This window comes from Pongo pygmaeus, chromosome 11 (genome assembly GCF_028885625.2).
Source record: "Pongo pygmaeus isolate AG05252 chromosome 11, NHGRI_mPonPyg2-v2.0_pri, whole genome shotgun sequence".
Lineage (NCBI taxonomy): Eukaryota > Metazoa > Chordata > Mammalia > Primates > Hominidae > Pongo > Pongo pygmaeus.
Genome location: NC_072384.2, coordinates 44545056 through 44554416, shown reverse-complemented (window position 1 = coordinate 44554416; position 9361 = coordinate 44545056).

Genomic DNA, 9361 nt, shown 5'->3' with positions numbered 1-9361 from the left:
GAATTTTCAACCCAGAATTTCATATCCAGCCAAACTAAGCTTCATAAGTGAAGGAGAAATAAAATACTTTACAGACAAGCAAGTGCTGAGAGATTTTGTCACCACCAGGCCTGCCCTAAAAGAGCTCCTGAAGGAAGCACTAAACATGGAAAGGAACAACCGGTACCAACCACTGCAAAATCATGCCAAATTGTAAAGACCATCGAGGCTAGGAAGAAACTGCATCAACTAACGAGCAAAATAACCAGCTAACATCATAATGACAGGATCAAATTCACACATAACAATATTAACTTTAAATGTAAGTGGACTAAATGCTCCAATTAAAAGACACAGACTAGCAAATTGGATAAAGACTCAAGACCCATCAGTGTGCTGTATTCAGGAAACCCATCTCATGTGCAGAGACACACATAGGCTCAAAATAAAAGGATGGAGGAAGATCTACCAAGCAAATGGAAAACAAAAAACGGCAGGGGTTGCAATCCTAGTCTCTGATAAAACAGACTTTAAACCAAAAAAGATCAAAAGAGACAAAGAAGGCCATTACATAATGGTAAAGGGATCAATTCAACAAGAAGAGCTAACTATCCTAAATATATATGCACACAATACAGGAGCACCCAGATTCATAAAGCAAGTCCTGAGTGACCTACAAAGAGACTTAGACTACCACACAATAATAATGGGAGACTTTAACACCCCACTGTCAACATTAGACAGATCAACAAGACAGAACATTATCAAGAATACCCAGGAATTGAACTCAGCTCTGCACCAAGCGGACCTAATAGACATCGACAGAACTCTCCACCCCAAATCAACAGAATATACATTTTTTTCAGCACCACACCACACCTTTTCTAAAATTGCCCACATAGTTGGAAGTAAAGCTCTCTTCAGCAAATGTAAAAGATCAGAAATTATAACAAACTGTCTCTCAGACCACAGTGCAATCAAACTAGAACTCAGGATTAAGAAACTCACTCAAAACCGCTCAACTACATGGAAACTGAACAACCTGCTCCTGAATGACTACTGGGTACCTAACGAAATGAAGGCAGAAATAAAGATGTTCTTTGGAACCAACGAGAACAAAGACACAACATACCAGAATCTCTGGGACACATTCAAAACAGTGTGTGGAGGGAAATTTACAGCACTAAATGACCACAAGAGAAAGCAGGAAAGATCTAAAATCAACACCCTAACATCACAATTAAAAGAACTAGAAAAGCAAGAGCAAACATATTCAAAAGCTAGCAGAAGGCAAGAAATAACTAAAATCAGAGCAGAACTGAAGGAAATAGAGACACAAAAAACCCTTCAAAAAATTAATGAATCCAAGAGCTGGTTTTTTGAAAGGATCAACAAAACTGATAGACCGCTAGCAAGACTAATAAAAAAGAAAAGAGAGAGGAATCAAATAGACGCAATAAAAAATGATAAAGGGGATATCACCACTGATCCCACAGAAATACAAACTACCATCAGAGAATATTACAAAAACCTCTATGCAAATAAACTAGAAAATCTAGAAGAAATGGATAAATTCCTCGACACATACACCCTACCAAGACTAAACCAGGAAGAAGTTGAATCTCTGAATAGACCAATAACAGGCTCTGAAATTATGGCAATAATCAATAGCTTACCAACCAAAAAGAGTCCAGGACTAGAGGGATTCACAGCCGAATTCTACCAGAGGTACAAGGAGGAACTGGTACCATTCCTTCTGAAACTATTCCAATCAATAGAAAAAGAGGGAATCCTCCCTAACTCATTTTATGAGGCCAGTATCATCCTGATACCAAAGCTGGGCAGAGACACAACCAAAAAAGAAATTTTTAGACAATTATCCTTGATGAACATTGATGCAAAAATCCTCAATAAAACACTGGCAAACCAAATCCAGCAGCACATCAAAAAGCTTATCCACCATGACCAAGTGGGCTTCATCCCTGGGATGCAAGGCTGGTTCAATATACGCAAATCAATAAATGTAATCCAGCATATAAACAGAACCAAAGACAAAAACCACATGATTATCTCAATAGATGCAGAAAAGGCCTTTGACAAAATTCAACAACACTTCAGGCTAAAAACTCTCAAGAAATTAGGTATTGATGGGACGTATCTCAAAATAATAAGAGCTATCTATGACAAACCCACAGCCAATATCATACTGAATGGGCAAAAACTGGAAGCATTCCCTTTGAAAACTGGCACAAGACAGGGATGCCCTCTCTCACCACTCCTATTCAACATAGTGTTGGAAGTTCTGGCCAGGGCAATTAGGCAGGAGAAGGAAATAAAGTGTATTCAATTAGGAAAAGAGGAAGTCAAATTGTCCCTGTTTGCAGATGACATGATTGTATATCTAGAAAACTCCATTGTCTCAGCCCAAAATCTCCTTAAGCTGATAAGCAACTTCAGCAAAGTCTCAGGATACAAAATCAATGTACAAAAATCACAAGCATTCTTATACACCAATAACAGTCAAACAGAGAGCCAAATCATGGGTGAACTCCCATTCACAATTGCTTCAAAGAGAATCAAATACCTAGGAATCCAACTTACAAGGGATGTGAAGGACCTCTTCAAGGAGAACTACAAACCACTGCTCAATGAAATAAAAGAGGATACAAACAAATGGAAGAACATTCCATGCTCATGGGTAGGAAGAATCAATATCGTGAAAATGGCCATACTGCCCAAGGTAATTTATAGATTCAATGCCATCCCCATCAAGCTACCAATGACTTTCTTCACAGAATTGGAAAAAACTACTTTAAAGTTCATATGGAACCAAAAAAGAGCCCGCATCGCCAAGTCAATACTAAGCCAAAAGAACAAAGCTGGAGGCATCACGCTACCTGACTTCAAACTATACTACAAGGCTACAGTAATCAAAACAGCATGGTACTGGCACCAAAACAGAGATATAGATCAATGGAACAGAACAGAGCCCTCAGAAATAATGCCGCGTATCTGCAATTATCTATCTTTGACAAATCTGAGAAAGCAAGCAATGAGGAAAGGATTCCCTATTTAATAAATGGTGCTGGGAAAACTGGCTAGCCATATGTAGAAAGCTGAAACTGGATCCCTTCCTTACACCTTATACAAAAATTAATTCAAGATGGATTAAAGACTTAAACGTTAGACCTAAAACCATGAAAACCCTAGAAGAAAACCTAGGCATTACCATTCAGGACATAGGCATGGGCAAGGATTTCATGTCTAAAACACCAAAAGCAATGGCAACAAAAGCCAGCATTGACAAATGGGATCTAATTAAACTAAAGAGCTTCTGCACAACAAAAGAAACTACCATCAGAGTGAACATGCAACCTACAAAATGGGAGAAAATTTTTGCAACCTACTCATCTGACAAAGGGCTAATATCCAGAATCTACAATGAACTCCAACAAATTTACAAGAAGAAAACAACCCCATCCAAAAGTGGGTGAAGGACATGAACAGACACTTCTCAAAAGAAGACATTTATGCAGCCAAAAGACACATGAAAAAATGCTCACCATCACTGGCCATCAGAGAAATGCAAATCAAAACCACAATGAGATACCATCTCACACCAGTTAGAATGGCAATCATTAAAAAGTCAGGAAACAACAGGTGCTGGAGAGGATGTGCAGAAATAGGAACACTTTTACACTGTTGGTGGGACTGTAAACTAGTTCAACCATTGTGGAAGTCAGTGTGGCGATTCCTCAGGGACCTAGAACTAGAAATACCATTTGACCCAGCCATCCCATTACTGGGTATATACCCAAAGGACTATAAATCGTGTTGCTATAAAGACACATGCACACGTATGCTTATTGCAGCATTATTCACAATAGCAAAGACTTGGAACCAACTCAAATGTCCAACAATGATAGACTGGATTAAGAAAATGTGGCACATATACACCATGGAATACTATGCAGCCATAAAAGATGATGAGTTCATGTCCTTTGTAGTGACATGGATGAAATTGGAAATCATCATTCTCGGTAAACTATCACAAGAACAAAAAACCAAACACCGCATATTCTCACTCATAGGTGGGAATTGAACAATGAGTACACATGGACACAGGAAGGGGAACATCACACTCTGGGGACTGTTGTGGGGTGGGGGGAGTGGGGAGGGATAGCTTTAGGAGAGATACCTAATGCTAAATGACGAGTTAATGGGTGCAGTACACCAGCATGGTACATGTATACATATGTAACTAACCTGCACATTGTGCACATGTACCCTAAAACTTAAAGTATAATAATAATAAAATAAAAAATATATATATAGAAAGATCTGCAGTTTTATTTAAAAACCAAAAAGATATAATTAAAGTACATTATATATTATTTTATTCCAACATTTTTAAAATTTATCTCATTATTTATTAAATAAGTACATATATACATATATTAAATAATTGTGTGTGTGTATATATATATACATACATATATCTTCACTATGCTCATCATTTTACATAAGTGAAACCATGACCCAATAAATGATATGTTATGTTACTGAAGTGAAGCAAATATTTGAATTAACTTGCTTGGTTTAGGTTTCTGCTCTTTTGCTTTCATTAGTGTTTCATTTTATGTTATAATAATTGCACCAGAGGAATTTTTTAAGAGGTTAAAGATGGAAGGAGAGAAGTATCTTCTTTTTGCAGTAAGTTTATACAGTGATTCTATCACTTCTACAGTAATTCATCAAATATGTTCACTTTCAGGTAAAAGCAAATTGTTTGAATATAAAAATCATGGTATGGAGGTTTAATTTCTTGCATTCATTAATTGTGCATTATTTTAAAGGCAAGTAATAGTGTTTCGTCAATTATTTGGGGGGAAACATGCATTTGTAATATACTTATAAATGTCTTCATGATAATATTTGCAGCATAATCATTCTTTGCTTTCTATTTCTAAAACAAACATCACTTGAGTTCCTTCTGGATTAAATATCATACATACCTCACAGCCTTCTCTGAACAGTGAATGAACTCTCCAAAAGATGTGGAGTTTTATTTGGTGTACATAGAATGAGTAGGAGGTGAAAGAACGTACTTTGAGTTATTCCATGTGGCACAGATGATTTACACAGTTGAGCAATCTTTAGAGCCAGGAGTGGAAAGGTAATTTGGCTTTGGATTATAGAAGAAATCCATTGCCAAACTAAGTTCTTGTTACTTCATTGGTAATTAAATTAATTTCCACTTTTTAGTGGACGTGTAAGTGCACTAACTGTAATGCTGAACAGATTCAGCACACAAGTGTAGAATGGGAAAGGGAGATCACAAAAAAGGGAGTATGAGAGTCTTTGTGGTAACATACCCTTAAGAAACCCCAAGTGAGGGACACTTCAATTGACTTCTACCATGATCGGTCCAGAAACACAGCTCATTAGCAGAAGGCTTGTCATCAAGACATATACTTAGCAAAAGGCAGGAGGAGAACCTGAGGTTTACCTGAAATCAAGAAAAGGAAATGGTAATCAATACTCACATTGATGGACACATTACAGCACTCATTGCTCTGGTATGACCCCTCATCTTCACTGGGTCTTTCACTGACACAGCACAAAGGCTGAGTATTCAGCTACCCAAAGGTGAGGTCATCTAGATTGAGTGTTCCCCAACACCAGTGCTTACACCACTTCAGCCTAACTTCAAAACAGTTGTTTCAGGGGCAGGAAGGTTAGGTACATTAAACGAAGATTTAATGTGCCCTACTGTGAATTTTTAGGATATACTTATGACCAAAAGATATATAAAATATGTCCTTATGAATGTACATTTCTTTAATATTTAAAGAAACCATAAAAAATAGAGAGCCCAGGCTGGGTGCGGTGGCTCACACCTGTAATCACAGCACTTTGGCAGGAGGATTGCTTGAACCCAGGGGTTTCAGACCAGCCTGGGCAACATGGCAAAACCACGTCTTTACAACAATTTAAAAAAAGAAGAAGAAAAATTAGCCAGCCATGGTGGCACATGCCTGTAATCCCAGCTACTCAGGAGGCTGAGATGGGAGGAACGCTTGAGCCCAGGAAGGGGAGGCTGCAGTGAGATGAGGTCACGCCACTGCACTCCAGCCTGGGCAACAGAGCAAGACACTGTCTCAAAAAAAAAAAAGAAGAAGAAGGAGAGCCCGTGATTAGGGCTTAGGTTCAGTTTTTCTGTTTCTACCTAATGACTAGCCTTCAACATTGAGGAAGGTCATTTGCAGACTCTGGATTGTGTTCCCGAACAGCAGTGGGTTTGGTGGGACAGTTTATTTTGATGTAATCAGAATTGCAACAAATCAACTGAGAAAATTTTAATACCAAAAGTAGTGTTTAATCATAATTTAAGAGACTGTACTTGAAACATACTTTACTCCAGATACATGCTCAAGTTCTTAATTATAAAGACAGGAAGTAGATACTGAGGGTATAAGCCCTATTACATGTCACCTGACTCAAGGCTATATGAAAGAAAACAATGTTTACAATCTTCTCAGCATAGCTCAAAGAATTCTATCCTCAGTATTAAATAATTAGGATTCCAACTGGATGACCAGCTGATTTTTGAACTATAAAATAAATTGCCTATTCAGATAATTTAGAAAAATCTTTTGTAATATTCAGGATAATTTTAACCCATCTGTCTCCGCACTGTTCCCTACTCAATGATGCTTTTAATACCTTCTAACGTGGTCCTTTCAAGAAATTTCTGGGGTTTTTTTTAAATTTAATTTATTTATTTACATTTATTTATTTATTTATTTATTTATTTGAGGTGGAATCTCTCTCTGTGGCCCAGGCTGGAGTGCAGTGGCGTGATCTCGGCTCACTGCAACCTCTGCCTCCCGGGTTCAAGCCATTCTCCTGCCTCAGCCTCCCAAGTAGCTGAGACTACAGGCACTGGCCGCCACACCTGGCTAACTTTTGTATTTTTAGTAGAGATGGGGTTTCACCATGTTAGCCAGGATGGTCTCAATCTCCTGACCTTGTGATCCACCTGCCTCAGCCTCCCAAAGTGCTGGGATTACAGGCGTGAGACACCACGCCCAGCAAAGATTCCTGTTTTTAAAAGAAAATATCATCATCTTTCTAAATATTTACAAAACATATAAGAGGAAAAAAATGCATAATTTTCTTAATAGATTGACAGCTCTTTGTTTTCATTTTACTTTTAATGTGTTCTTTTTCTATGTATCCAACTACATAATAAAAGTTCATCACAGTTCTCAGGACACAGAAACAAAACAACAAAAAACCCTATACATCATCTATTTAATCACCTATCCACTTCCAACACTGTATATGTCCTTTGGTCCATTAGTATTACCAACATTTCTAATGAGGATAATTTCATTCATTTCTTCCCAATGTTGTCCATTATGCTCTAGGTATCTGCAATTCTTATCACAGCTGTTGTAGATTCTGAGTACGTACTCCAACAAGCACTATGCTATGTATTTTTAGTGCATTTTTCTAATCCTTATATCAAATCTATAAAGTAGAGATCTTCCTCATATTATTAATATGAAAATAGAGGTGAAGAAGAGGAAAATAAACCTATTCAAACTCATAGAGTAGCTTTATAAGCCAGAGTTCCATGTTAGATCTGTCTGACATCCATGCCTATATTATTTTTCTAGTTTATCCTTCCAAGGATTCTACAATGTGGTTCTCTTTCTTCTTGATCATGCAGAGTAACTCTAACCCTTTTTTTTTTTTTTTTTTTTTTTTTTTGCCAAGTCTGTTATTCAAGGCACCATGTCCTTCTCAAGACTTTTCTAAAGGTAAGCCTTCTCGAGTCCCACAACTGTTCCTTAGGTGCTGTGCTATAGTGCATACTGTCTAACTGTCACTATTCCTTGCAAATGGGTCCATGTGGAGCCCATAGGGCTGACTGCACCCTTCAAGTGTTGTGTGTAAAGCATCAGGCAGAGTGGCACCATTATCTCCCTTATTCTTGCACAACACTTCTATTAATGCAGCCTCGGGGCCCATCAGCCTTTTTTGGCAGCCACATTACTGTTAACTCCCACTGAGTTGATTGTCAACTAAATGCCTAAGACACTTTCACACATGCTGTTGCTAAGTCATATCCCCCCAATTTCTTTGTGTATTTTGGTTTTGAATTCAGGTGTAGGACCCTACATTATTCCCATCACATGTATTTATATTAGAGCTAGCCTGGTCATCCTAGTGGTTTATCATTTCTCAGTACCTTTTAGTATCTGTATTTGGGGGGCTGAAGGCAGCAGGGATTGTGATTCTATCATTTTATATATCCACTCTCCCTCTAATTTGAAGCTTTCTTTTTTATTTTTTTCAAAATCTAGCCACATAACTTTCCATGTATATTTCATTTATTGGTAAATCTCTTCTCTGAGTAAGACTTGAAGCAGACCACCAGAAACCTCTGTGCAGGATGAAGAAGAAACTAGCCTCAAGGATTATGGAGCTCTGAGGCTGCAGCCCAAGCTGTGCCTCTCAGTATACTGCACTTAGGAAATCCTCAACAACTATGTGAATCTTGTTGTTTCATACAGAGGATTAGAATAATTATAGAGACTTTAAGAGTTGATGCTCAGGTACGCAAAAATTTATGAGTAGCTTAAAGCAATCAAACTGTTGCTAGGCTGTTCACTCAAACCAAATTGTCCACATATATTAAATCTCAAGGAAAATAAAAAGCTATGAAGCCATGAGAGCATAAGCAGGGACATACACTGTATAATAATTTTGTCACCAAAAGAATCACTACCTGCTTAAAATTATGTAAATATTATGTCTGGAAGCACTGCAAAGTTTTTATATGAGGTCAGAGACGAAAAACATATTTGAAGAGAAACAACACTTTCTACCTCTCTTTATCCTTTGGTCTCACTGTCTTCTTTTTCTCAAATCTTAGACAAATACTAAGTGACCTAAAAAAAAAAAGGAAGAAAGGCAAGAATGTTCCATGCCAGATAGTTTTTATCTTTTTCCTCTAACAGCATCCAAGAAACTAAAAAGGGAAAAGTAGAGAGAGGAGGCAGATAATCAGAGTTGATTGTGAATCTGGGAAAAGTCTCAACTATGCATTGAGATTCACAAAAATGAAAGATGAAAGATCACAAGAGAGGAAATGAATAACCATTTTGCCCACTGCCAGTGTTCTGCTCCCCATTCTTCCAGCTGCGGCCGATGCTTCGGCTTCACCCTTCAGACTTGAGTTAGAGGCGCATGCAAACATCTCAGCTGCGGCACTTTCTGGTACTGTAGTTTGCCTTTCTTTAGAATGCCCTAAAGATAGCATTCTTAGTAAACATACTGTTAGGCTGAGGAAATTTCATCAGGGGGACAT